This window comes from Anser cygnoides, chromosome 2 (genome assembly GCF_040182565.1).
Source record: "Anser cygnoides isolate HZ-2024a breed goose chromosome 2, Taihu_goose_T2T_genome, whole genome shotgun sequence".
In the NCBI taxonomy this organism is placed as follows: domain Eukaryota; kingdom Metazoa; phylum Chordata; class Aves; order Anseriformes; family Anatidae; genus Anser; species Anser cygnoides.
The window spans coordinates 159,968,889-159,982,787 of NC_089874.1; positions in this window are offsets into that span (position 1 = coordinate 159,968,889).

The following is a 13,899-nucleotide window of genomic DNA, read 5'->3' on the forward strand; positions in this document are numbered from 1 at the left end:
TGGTCTTCGTGGTCTTCAGGGATGCAAGCAAGGCCATGGTCTTCACCAAGGATGCAAACAAGGCCGTGGTCTTCGCCAAGGGTGCAACCAAGGCCACCCAGGGCTGCCAGCAGGAGGCCCTGCAATCTCAGGAAGAATGTGAAATGCTCACCGTGCCATGGACCTGCTGCCCAAATCCTGCTCAGGAGGTGTCAGCAAGGAGATCCCCATGGTGCCTGGTCCCAAGAGCTCTTATGCCAGTCCCACATATGTTGATTAAGGTGTTCAGTGCCTTCTGATCAAGCAGGAGCATCTTCAAACGCGCTGTCCAAGACTTTGATAGCCTCAATGGGCAAGAGGCATCTCGTGGCCGGGAGCGGTGGCTGCGGCAGCAGGTCCCTCAGCTGCTCGATCTGCTCTGCTGCCAGCCCTTCAAACACTGGGAGAACCACATAAGGCAACAAGCCCCAGGTGAGTAAAGAGGAATGCAACAAATAAACGGCATATCCAAATCAGTTCAGATTGATTTTATAACAAATAAATACCGGCTTTCTGGGCTGTGAGCTGTTTTGTTTTATTTGCAAGGGTCTGCCCCCAGCTGCCAGGGCTCTGGTGTCTGAGCAAAGCCACCCTGGCCATGCTCAAACAGCAGATGTGGGTGGAAGAACAATGAATTTCCCAGGTGCTTTTTTCTCCTTTTGCTGGCAGCCTTCACCCCCTGAGCTGCTCCGAGATAAAACAGTGAGGAGAGAAGGATTCAGCCCCTCCTGCCTCTCACATGGCTCTGCAAAGCAGCAGCGCAGTGCTCTGGCTTTCGTTTGCCGGTGGCGGTGGAGAGGAGCTGACAGAGCCTTGGCCTCTTCCTCTTCCTCCTCCTCCTCCTGCTCTTCATCCCCAGGAGCTGGGACTTCCTGTGGTTTGGCAGGAGCTCTGTAAACACGCTCCCTAAAGTGCCTCTCCCCCCACCGCCTGCCACCACCGCAAGCCCTTGCAAGAGAGGAAACACCGCTGCCGGGAACGTGGAAGGGGATTTCCATGAGGTCGGCCTCCTTCGGTCCTCTGCGGGGCTGGAGGATGCCAGGATTCCTCCCACCAGCCCCAGACGATGCTGGAAGATGTCCCATTCCACCCGGTGTAGGGTTGGGACAGCACCCAAACAGCACCGGGGGGGTTCAGCTGGCTCCATCCTGGTTTTGGAGAGCACCCCACTTGCCTTACAAAATGGGAGGGAGCCCTGTGTCCTCACTGGCCACGGTCCTGTCCCTGGCACAGCTGATAGCTGTACAGTTTCCTGCTTTCTTGCTGAATTTGGGGTGCCTCCCAGCGGGGTCCTGTCTCCAAACCCTTCAGTCCCCATCGAAGGGTGCCCGGGCATGAGCAGTGCCAGCTCGCAGACTGCATGGAGAGTTAAATATCTGGGCTGCGGACCATTTTGTGAGCCAAAATCCCATTTCTGCTGGGTTACAGCCACGTACCTCCCTCTGCACCCCAAGGCTTAGGGCCGTGGCCTGAGGCAGTGAGATATCCCCCTCCCATCCCCTCTTCCCCCTTGAGGTGTCAGATCCTGGGCCGTCAGCACGTCTGGTGTCGGGACCATCTCCAGGTGCCTGGACCAGGACACCTCCTGAGGGCCACCCCAACCCGAATCACCCAACGGTCAGACCTCGGATTTTGGGGAGGGAAAGGGGTTTTCCATGGCTTTCCAATGTGGGGACCGGGGCAGGGGGGACAGAGAGTAAATGCAGTGCATGGGTGACATCTAATGTCATATTGGGGTAACACAGGCTGCTTGTTCCAAGCTTAATCCTACTAATTGCAGGGGCTTCGGTGTGAGAGGAAGGATCGGGCCCATCTGGCTCTGAAGGGGCACTTTCTTCGCAGGGGAAAGGAGAATATTCACAACATTTCACTTCCAGCTTCGCACCGTGGAATCGAGACACCGGGCTGCTCTGCGCCGCTGCCATCCTGCTGGGATCTGCCCCAAATTCCCCTGCCAGGGGACAAATTGCAAGGGGGGCACCATCTTCCCCCCTCGGTGGACACCTGCAGTGAGGATCAAGCCGCCTTTTCCTCCACACCTGCCCAATGTCCCCATGCCACCAACCCTGTGCCCCACAACTATAATTAGCTAATTTTTCCTCAATGCTAATCAATCAATGCTAATTTTTCACTGGCAGAAAACAAGAAACTTGTTTTTACATCAGGGGAACCTTGTTTCTTAGGGAGGGTGGGTTTGAATGGCTCGCCCATCTCCAGGACATTTTTTGGGGATAGGAAGTGACTTTGAAAGTTTTGCTTAAAATTTTGGGGTTTGGGTCTATAAAAGACTCTGCACTTAAGAAGTTCGGTCAGTTTGTATTTTGAAATAAACCGTTTTTAAAGCACTGAAAGGGAAAACTCAGGGCTGAATACATTTTGCTTGGCAAGACCCACTTTTCAAATACTAATATTTGATGTTTTGCTTTGTGTACAAATATTTGACTTTTTGCTTTGCTTTCTGAGAGTGTATGTGTGCCTCTGCACATATGCGTATAAAGGTACTTAAAAAGACTCTTGCAAAACACCAAAGAGCTGGGAAGAAGGACTCCTCCACTACGTCTTTGGAAGAGGTCCATGTTAAGGACTATTCCCATCTCCCTGCTTCGTTAGGTCTTCACAAATAGAAGCTAATCAGCAAGACTATTTCTCCCCACTTGTCTATTAGGAGAAAGCAATTAAATGAGAGCTGTGGCTCCCGGTATGCACTTAGCCTGACCGTGGCTATTTCTCCTCCCAGCATGAAGAATGCCTTTAGGGCTGCAGGTTCTGGGGGTGTCAGGCTCTTGGGGGATGCTCTCTCTGCTGGTCTCTGGCACATCCTCCAGGAAAGGGAGGGATGAGCCTGCTCCGGGGGCACAGCTCCAGATGGCCCTGCTGCTACTGGGGTGATCTGCTAGGGTAGACTTGAAGGAAAAGGTCAGACAAATCAAAGGATGGAGACAGACAGCTCAGCCTTGGCCCTTTAATATATTTCCCAAAATAACGGGAATAACAAGAGTATTTGGCTCATCCCTAACGTGTCATGCTGTGTGGAGGCTGGACCCTCCACTTTCCCGGAGTGCTAAATTAATTTGCTGGTGTTTATATTTGCAGAAACTCTTTCAGAGCCTTGGGGAGCCACTTACAGCCCCATCAGTGGCTTACTGAACCCAGGAAAACACGCGCCATTAGGACCAAAGCAAACCCCAACTGTTCCTCTCCTGCCTAATGACAGCAATTAGCGCTTGATGACACTCTGCAAACATTAGTTAATTATTCCTCAGAGCTTCCTCTGGGAGGAGAGATGTTATTTTTAGCGTGTTTTGCACAGAGGGAAACTGAGGCAGGAGAACTGAGGAAGGGACAGAGATGGGGACAGAGGCCAGCACTGTGGCTGCAGTCCTGAACATGCCCCCTGCTTCTCTGTTTGCCCTAAGTGCATCAAAACACGTATTTCCTAGTGCCAGAAGGCTTTTTTGGATAGGAAGCAGCATTTTATTTTTATTTTTATTTTTTCAAAAAGGGGCATTTGCCTTAACCCACCAAGCAAAACATTTTTTTTTTTTTTTTTACCTCCAAACTGGCCATTTTTGGAGAACGAAAATCAAGGATATTTTTGGCTTTCCTGTTTCTGCTTCTTCCTGCTCTCTCTCTCATTCCGCCTTTTCAGGGCAAAACTCAAAGAAATTGAGAAAAGCAGAAAACTTTAACATGTTGAAATGCATGCCCGAAAGAGAAAGAAGGGCTAGAATCCCTTCATGTGCAGAAATCAGCTAGGAAACTTCTCAACTCCTCCCTGATGGTGTTTAAGTAGCTCCAGTATTTTACATGACATGATTATTATATTTTTTTCAAAGACAGTCATTTATTACTCTTATTTTTATTATTTTTTAATTTATTTTATTATTACTTTTTTTTTTTTTTTTTTTTTTTCACTGGAGTTTTACTGTCTTGTGAAATCCCTTAGCTGCTGGAGAGGACAGATATTTGGTAGGTTTGTCTAGGTAGGTGAAAGAAATATACATAAGCCTGCTTCATAAAGATGCCAGGCACAACGCTGGTGTCAAGTCATGTAACTTTATTGTTAGTTTTGCAATATTTGAGGTTTTCCCTGATATATCTAGCTCCTGGGACCCTCTAACATATGATATTCTCAGGTTTCATGATCAAAAAGTGAATGCTGGCTGGGAAACGCAAGCTGGGAATACAGCCGAAAGATGCCAAGGTTGTTGCTGCTGCTGCTGTTGTTATTATTATTCATAAATGTCAAAGTCTCTTGTGGGTTTTGAAGCCAGGCATTTGAGTTTTAAGGGCTGACTCAGGATTTTTCAGTGTCTGGAATTGGCTGCAAGTGCCTCTGAGTGCCAGCCGCCCCGGTGGGAGCCGTCAGTACAGCTTGCTCCGATGTATAGAGTGGGTACCTACTTTCTATCAGTTCATTTCTTCGTTTCTTCAGCTGTAGGCTGATAAATAAGACATTGCTGATCCTGAATAAACTATCTAAAGCCGAGGGTTCATATAATCAGCCGCAAAATTTCCACTGACCTGGGTTTGCTTACAAAACACTTAAATAAGGGTACGCCTTATTTTAAAAAAAAAGTAACAGATTTTCTATTATAAATTTGTTTTCTATTAGTTTGTCAGATAATTAACAGGCTACGGCATTTTGCTAAAATTATTATACATGTGACATCCCCCCCTCAGGCAAATGTGCTTAGGATTCAGCATAGATATATCTGAAAATGTGCCCTCTCCTTTCTGTGATCTCCGTATCTCTGGTGCATAGCTATCAGCCCAAACCCTTGAATCAAACATCTGCCTCCACCAGGAAAATCAAGGCCAAGCAGGGAACCAGCTGTTTAATTTTCTTTCCAAGTCACCCATCCCTTTCCAGTGTGCTCTGAAAATCCCTCAGATCTGAAGGCCTCTGTGGTGCATCCCCAGATTGTGATCTAAATCCTGAATCTTTGAAGATTTGACCCCATGGGGTGTTGGGAGAGTCCCGTTAGCATGGATCAGACCCCGGGGGAAGGCTGTGAAGATGCAGAGCTCTCCCCGTGGAAAGCAGGCAGATGTCTGGCTTCTCGAGAGATGGTGCATCCCCTGTCTTGAAAACATCCCGCCTCCTTTGCTTCTTCTCCTTCTGTACCCTGTAAAGTTTCCAGCTGGATTTGGGATTATTTTTGCCAGAGCTTGCCTGGGAAGTGCCTGTGACCTGAGCCATCAGCCACCATCACCACCTTCCTTCTCCCAGGGTTAAACTCCAGGGGGGATATGGGGAAAATATTACTTTTCTGCCTCAATCGTTGCTGTCATTTAATTGTTTATTTATTTTATGGTGAATAAAGGTTATAAGTATCCATAAATAATGTCATTATTTATGTGGACAACTACATCTGTAAGAACTTTAACCGTTTGAGGGCTTGCACAGGAATTAAGTTGGGCCACCTTCTGCACTGTGATGCTCTTCACCTCCAAGAAACTGCATTTCTCCCAAGGAAATCTCCCCTATAAACTGTGTTAATGTCACAAAAGCTCTTCACATTTCCATAAAGGAGGAGAAGAGCACCCTCTTTCTGGGTGATTTGTGCTTCTTGCCGTTTACTACTTTTCTTAGCTCTATAATGAGACTGGTGCTGGCTCTATCATGATGTGCTGCTGAAGGTGCCCACCAGGGACTGTACTCATTCAGGAGTCTGTGAACAGAAAATGCTAAATGTGAGCACCCCTGAATGTTTGCAACTAAATTTGATTTTTTCTCTAAAGCCTTGGAAATGCTTTCACATAGAGTTTATCTCACACCCCATCTGAGCCTCCATTTACAGGACAAACCATCTCCGAGCTGAATTCCAGCAAAAGGTCCATGTTTTTAGATTAGGAGATGACTTTGAGCATCTGAATCTACTCATGGGATGGACCAAAGGGGGCCAGGTGTTGACCACGTGCCAACTGGTGGCCAGCAGGGTTGGTAGAGGTTGGTTGGCACAACACAGCTTGGTAGATACTCCGTCCCCATTCTTGACCAGATCTGGGATTAAACTTCTCATAGAGAAGAGGATTTGAATTGTTATCCGAGGGATGATAGCCAGTTCTCCAACCCTCTCCAACACTCAAAGATCCCATTAATGGAGCTATGTTGGAGGGAGGAATGAATTGTGATAATTCAGTTATCTGCTTATCAGGTTTCTTCAAGCTTATTTCCTTCCAGCCTCTAACTAGAGAAGCTAAATTGCTATTTGAAATGTTGTTTTGTGAAGTTATCCTGCAATTCAGTGCTTTTTTTTTTTTTTTTCCTCCTTCACTGTCCTAATTGCATTCCTATTTTGACTGCTTCATGTTTATAGATAATTTAATCAACTTGACTTGATAGTTTATGGATTTGAGCTCTTCTTTGCTCATCTTTTTGAAGAATAATGACTGAAATAACTGTTTTTCTTACTGCAAAAGCAGCCAGTCTGTTTAGGTGGAATGGCCTTTATTGCTTTTATTTATTTGTCATACCTATTTGGGTTTAGAGATAATCCTTATACACAATCTGTCCAATTCTTCCTCTGTTATTTATTAACTTTATCAATAAGTTTCTCACCAGCAGCTGAATGTAAATCAGAAGTCCCTGGGGCATTTTTTTATTAACTCTGAGAAATAAGAGCCAGGCCCTTGGTATGGAAATCCAGGCGTCTTGTTAATGATAAGGATACCTCTCAAAGGAATAACTTCCTTATTTATTTCAGATGGAAGGTGACCCTAACAAGTAAGGGAAAGGGAAAGGGGAAGGGAAAGGGGAAGGGAAAGGGGAAGGGAAAGGGGAAGGGAAAGGGGAAGGGAAAGGGGAAGGGGAAGGGAAAGGGGAAGGGAAAAGGGAAGGAAAAGGGGAAGGGGAAGGGAAAGGGGAAGGGAAAGGGGAAGGGAAAGGGGAAGGGAAAGGGGAAGGGGAAGGGAAAGAGAAAGAGAAAGGGGAAGGAAAAGGGAAAGGGGAAGGGAAAGGGAAAGGGAAAGGGAAAGGGAAAGGGGAAGGGGAAGGGGAAGGGGAAGGGAAAGGGGAAGGGGAAGGGGAAGGGAAAGGGAAAGGGAAAAGGAAAGGGAAAGGGAAAGGGAAAGGGAAAGGGAAAGGGAAAGGGAAAGGGAAAGGGAAAGGGAAAGGGAAAGGGAAAGGGAAAGGAAAAGGAAAAGGAAAAGGAAAAGGAAAAGGAAAAGGAAAAGGAAAAGGAAAAGGAAAAGGAAAAGGAAAAGGAAAAGGAAAAGGAAAAGGAAAAGGAAAAGGAAAAGGAAAAGGAAAAGGAAAAGGAAAAGGAAAGGAAAAGTCATCAGCTCATTTCTCCTGTCTCTCTTGTAATCTGTGCAGCTGAGATCTGCTCCTTTCTGCACTTGCAAAGGAGGAGGTCGAAGGATGGAGATAGTGAAGTGGTGGTGGGCACAGGGTAGCAAGACAGGGCTTTGGCCACAAACTGCGAATGCCGGTGCTTAATTTCCAGGCTTATTTCTGGAGTGAGTCTACAAACTGCTTTTTGCCTCCGTATTTTGGAGGTACAGCAGGGGTTGATTTCAGCTTGTTGCTGGAGACTCGTGCAGACCCAGGGTGTGTTTGCAGGAGGTGAACTGCAGCCCGGGGTCATCCTTGCCTGGCTGCAGGAGGAGCAAGATCAGCAGCAGAGCAGGTTCGGGGATTCAGCGGTTCCAGCTGGAAGGGGGACAAACTTTCACAAGCGAGCCCTGGCTTTGTGCCCAGCCGCGGGGCCGGGCAGACGTCAGCAGTTTTGGTTCAGGGAGGAAGGTCGTGTGAAACTTCATCTCGGGTCTGCCCGCCCTTGTGCTCGCTGCTGTATGTGGCTGGACTCGAGGAGCTGGAGCTTTGCCCATGTGGTGCCTGGGATTTACCTCGTGGGCTCCCTGCTCCTGCAGCAAGACCTGTGGATTGAGGGGTTTTACCATCACTTACCCCACTGAAAATGTGGGGGACCCGTTCTTAGGGTGCACCCTTACATAGATACCTCTGGGCTGCATGTGTAGATGGGTGCCTGGTGTGTTGTTTCCTGCTTCCACTCATTTCCTAAAGCCTGTTTTCTAAACTAGAGAGTTTTGCTGCTAGCCCAGAAGCCACAGGCATCTTCACCTTGTTAAAGTGTGGTGTTGGCTATGGCTTTGAGTGTTCTTGGGATGGAGAAAGCCACAATGCTGCACATTGGGTTCAGTGAGCAGCTAAAGGGACACTTGCTGAGGGTGATCTGTGGTTGCCAAACTCCTTGGACATATGCAAGAGGAGAGGCATGGGAGGAGAAGTGTGCAGACATCCACCATCCCTGGGAAGGTTCTGGATGCTCAGCAGTACGGACTCCTGCCCTTCTCTGAGATAAAGATGTGAAGGTGAGAAGAAACATCTCTTTCCACCGTGATAATTAATTTTGTGTTTTATTACCTTGCTATCCCCAGTTTGTTGCACGGTAAAAGGGAGTGTATTCTCATTTTCTTCATTTAATTAGCCAGATTAGCTTTATTTACCAACTAAACCTTTTCAATGAAAACATCAAGTGTCTTTGATACAGATTTACCCCCAGTAGAATATCTGTGATCCAATAATAATATACAAAAATACAGAATAACAAAGCTACCTTTGGAGGGGCTGAAGCTGCACAATGGTATGCAAGAAAAGTAAGCTCGGCTGTGCTATAAAAGGCTGGGGGGGTGGGGGGTGGGGGCACACGACCAAATTTATGCAGGATGGCACTTCCCCAAAACCTTGTGCTGGTCGTGTGTCCAATTCAACCACATCTGGGAAGGGGTAAGGAATAAGAGGGGAGACCCTGGTACATGTTGCTCATGCTTAGCAGAGAGGCTGCTCCTTCAAAATGTTCTGCTAGGGGTTAAAATAGCAGCAAGAAAAATAAGGCATTTCCCAGCAGTGATGGAGATGAGGGCGCTGGAAATAGTGCCCAAGCCCACACGCTTGCCAGGGAAAGGTATTTAGGAGAGAACACCCGTGGTGTGTGTCCCTTCCTCCCCTTCCTCTCCTCTGTAGCGGCTTTTGGGTGGTTGGCTGATGCACAACGTGGCAGATCCCATGGCTGTGACTCTTCAGCATTGAGTGGGGAGAGATGAAACCTGAAGGGATGGGCAGGAGAATTGGAGATTTTCTTCATGGACATGTCCTGGTGGCCATGGACAACGAGCAACCATGCAACTGCAGCAGGAGAGAGATTCCTCCAACAAGCCCAAATCTGGGGAAAAAAATACTTTCTTAATGTGGCATGGAGCCATAATAGCCTCAAGGAAATAAGAGTTTGATGTCCATGCAGGGATCAAAGCTGAGATGCTCCGCCGGAGGAGCCTACCCAACAGGTGTCCACTGACCTGCTCATGGAGGCTTTGCTGCTTCTTACCAACTACTGTTCAGGAATAACTCAATGGTTTATTTGTGTATTTAATCACAAGTTTTCCCTGCAAGACTCACTGGGTTTCCTATAACGGAGTCTGTGGCCATGACTTGTGTGACCCCCAGCACAGAGAGGATGACTCGGAGAGATGGGGAGGAAGGCTTTAGTATCAGACCACCCTGAATGTGGCCATGGTCAGACAGAAGTGTCGCTGCTCCGCAACTTCTGCCTCTCCTCAAACCCCAGTTTGTGCCAACAGCTCTGTGGATATCAGGAGTCCTATGGCATGTCTTGTGGCAGGTGGAATTTAAACAGCACTTTGCTCATGGGCAAAAGCGCACACTGGCAAAAACGTTCCGCCACCGAAGCAACAAATTGTCGTCTGTAAAAGAGCAATCCTCAGAGGTGACCTCCACAGCCCTGGCACTGGCCCATGATAATCTGCTTAAACGCAGCATTTTCGCTTGACTTTATAGGGTCCTGGAAAGTCATTAGCTGGGGGAGGTGGGGATCAGAGGGGGGAGGAAAGATATGTGGATTTAGATTTGCTGAAGCAGTGCTTTTTGCAAATTTGAAAATTCAGATCTCCAGGCTCTGTGCCCCTTTTGAGCCATTTTTGATGAGACTATAACTGCTGTTGCTCTTCTTGCTTGGAAATTTCATATCTACCATTCACTTCTGGGCCCCAAAGGCTGCGCAGGCACTTAGAGAAACTGCCAGCTCTGAACCCCTGCAGCTCCCCCTCCTGCCCTGTCTGTGCTGTCAGCACTCCCCTTCTTTGCCTCAATTTCCCTCTGTATGTGATGGAAATACTGATCCTGTTCTGACCATATTTTACTGTTATTAAAGTGGATTTTGACATGACCTCAACCATGGAATTGTTCTTTTTGCCTATGTTGTGATTCTCTGGAAATCACAAAGTGAAGCCCCAGAGGAAGGGGCTAATTCACATGTGAGCCCAGCAGCAAAGCTTCGAGCCTCCAGGAACTGTCTTGTCCTGGGATGGAGAATTCAACAGTACCAGGCCTTTTGATTTCAAGAGGTTTTTTTTTTCATGCCTATAAGCCCGTACTCCTTCAAGGTCACCTTAACCTCCAGCATAACACCCAGGAGGCACTGGAAAGACCTGGTGTTTGGGTCATTGATTGACATTTGATGCTGAGTCTGCAAAGCACACGCTCTTACGTTCTGAGATGGAAGAGGAACACCATTTTTATAGTCTGACTTGTCCCTTGCTGTATTACGAGGCCATGCTCAGTATCCTGAGCTGCTCTGTGAAGCAAAGGAAGTGGGAATGATTATTTCAGCCATGTGCTGGAGACCAGCTCACCCTTCTGCATCCCAGGGGTGGACACCACAAGGGTCCTGGATCTCCATCTCTCTCTTGTTCTGCTTTTTTTTTTTTTTTTTTTTTTTTCTGCCAGTTCAGAGTCCTGAACACTGCCACAGGATCAGAGGAGTACAGTTTGTACTGTTTTAAGCATTTAATTAATTATTTATTTGCTGCTGGTGAAAACGGAGTAAAGGCTTCGCTTTAATCTGTCAGTGAAGGCATGCTGGTCCTTCAGGTAATAATTTTTCCAAAGTTCTAGAGGTAAGGGTGAAGGAAAAAATGGTATGTGGAGATGTGCAATCAACTCACAAACCAGTTTTTTGCCGTTTCTTTCTCCCATATTATATATAATAGATATATAACTAATTAATAACTAAATAATATCCACATTTTTCTCTGCAAGAATCAGCTCAGCCCCATCCCTTTGTGATCTGTACCTCAAACCCTTCATTAAAATACCTTTTGATAGTTTTTGAACAATGAGGTGTTTGATGTATGGTTTTAAATATTTTTCATCTTATTTGAACCAAAACTGTACATAAGATTGCAGTACACAGTGGTTAAAACCTCTTCTTGGTCCTGCTTAATTCCTCATGCACCTAAGGCTTTATTTGGCTGTGGGAGATTGTTCTGAACTCAAAATCCTTTGCAGAGCTGATGTTTTTCAGACCACAGCTCCTTGGTTATAGAGTTGGCCCTGATCCCTGTGCCTTCGCCCTTCAATGTGGAAGTAAACAGTTATTTTGGAAAAAAAAATGAAAAATACCAAAAATAGGTACTTGGCCTTCCTGAAAGTAAATGAATGGATGGAGCTGGAGGCAGGATGTGGAAGTATGACCAGTTTGGGAGAAACCTGCTCTGCCTTCCTGCTAAAGTCACCTCTGCTGGCAGAAAATTCACTGGGTGATGCAGAGCAGCCCCAGAGTGCCTGATGTGCAGAAATGGGCATGAGCAGCAGCTCTGCATCACTGTTTTATACTTGACGGATGATTAATGAAACAACCACCATAGCAAGAGTCCCCAGTCATTGTTCCTGAGGTGTGGAGTGTGACAGGGTTTAATCACTGTGCTCCTGATAGGTACTGTGTGGTGCTACTGTCACAGCAAGAAGATAATTATGAATGTAACAAGAAATTATGTTTAATAGGTCTTACAACATTCAGGAGTTATACGAATGTGTTTCAGGCAGCTGTAGCAGAGACAAGGAGCCTGAGGCCAGGCATGTGCGGGTCTGATGATAGGAAATGGGAAGGAAATGCCCATGAGGAAGGGGTGGGCAAGGCTGGGCAAGGCTAAATTGAAGTGGCCTTAGAAGATCTCATATCACAACTCTGTCATTCTCACCAAAGAAAAGGGGCTAGGATGTGTAAAAGTCACTTTAGAAATGTTGGCATTCAAATTGCTCTAGACAATTCTGTAGATAGTGGAGAATCCATCTTTAGCTGGTGGATGGAGGTTCCACCTCACCTTGGGGAGAAGAAGGGACAGAAGCTATCTGAGATATTTCTACTGCTAAGGAAGTTTTTTTATTCAGCTAAACCATAACTCGATCTGACACCATAACTTCCTGTAACTCTAGTGGTTCAAGTCTATCTTCAGATAAATTCTTGCTTTTCTACTTTACCCTTATCAAGCTAATTCACTTCTCGTGCCATATCTAAGCATGTGGGCTTCCTTTGAACAGGGCTATTGGCACCTTATCGATTATCTGGTAAGTGGGAGAGATAGCACATCATTCTGCTTTTCTTCCAGAAGCACAGATCCTCCATCCCCTCCATGTTGTCATGCAGCTATATGAAGTGTATGAAGTGTGGTTAAAGGTCCCACTTCTGTGCTGTGAAGGGCAGTGGTGCTTGTTTCCATCATTCAGTTATGCACCCACAACTTTATTAAGAACATTCAACCCTCTTCAAAATGCAGGGTTGGAACCCTGTTTAATCATTTCAGAAAGATTCATTTTTAGAGGGTGATACAAATTCTATTTAAATTAGAAATCACATCCACTTTTCATGCCTGAGGATTCCTAATAAGAACAATGAGAGCTCCCAGGCACAAATAAGGGCGCGAGTGAATTTCTCATCATGAAATTACCACTGAGGTTATTATTGACTTGCTTTTGTTTTTTCTGATCATTAATGTTGTTCTGCTTCTCTGGATGGCTTATTGGCAAGGAGTGCAGTTAACATCCCATGCAGCAAACGCGTCTGGGAGGCAATATAAATGTAAAATGAGTTAAGCGAGGTGCTATTATTTAATGCGGACTTGCCAGCTTAAAATGTCAGGTAGGAGTTTTGCTCAGAGAAAAGAAACAATAACTGACCCAAAAGGATGGATTTGTTTACCCACTGCATTATACTTCACGAGGTCGCTTGCATTGACATTGGATATGATTGCTTTTTGGGATTATTTTCTCTTATTTTTTTTGATAGTGCAGATGACAGCACAAAGGATTCATTTGCCAAAAACAAATGCCCTGTGCCATTTGAAATGCCCAACAGCATCCAGAAATCTCTGTGGGGCAGGCAGAAATAGCACAGGTCTTCTGAGTGACCTGCTCTTTCCTGGATCCGTAACTCAAAGGTTTCTGCTTTAGGGTACATCGCCCTCTGGACGAAGCTGGCACTATTCACCTGTGGTAGTACATGGTTATCACAGGCTCATAGTACCATTTGGCACAGCCCCTGGCACCCTAAAAGTTGGCATGGGGCTGGTAGACAGAGCAGAGGCCATAAAAGAGAGCTGTGCTCATCTGAAACCGTAATTATAGCCAAGTAGGATTGTGTAGGGTGTCTAAAATGGCACTAAAGACCTCTGTAAAAGCAATTGCTTGCTGCCCACGGTGACCATTGACTACAAAGGTAGCTCAGACACTAGCACACAGGTAGATGCCAATACCTACCTAAACCTGAGTCTTGAGATGTCAGATGACTGGGAAGGCTCCTTTATTATTATTATTTATTATTCATTATTTATTATTTATTATTTATTATTGTTATTGTTATTATCGTTATTATTATCATTATTGTTATTATCGTTATTATCATTATTATTGTTATTATCATTAGTATTATCGTTATTATTAATAATAATAATTTATTTATTTTAGTTCCAACCTGATCCAAAACCAGATGGGTTTTGGGTCTGCTCACATCAAGGCTCTGCTCACACGGCTAGCTCAGCATGGATGTGAGCCCAACCTCA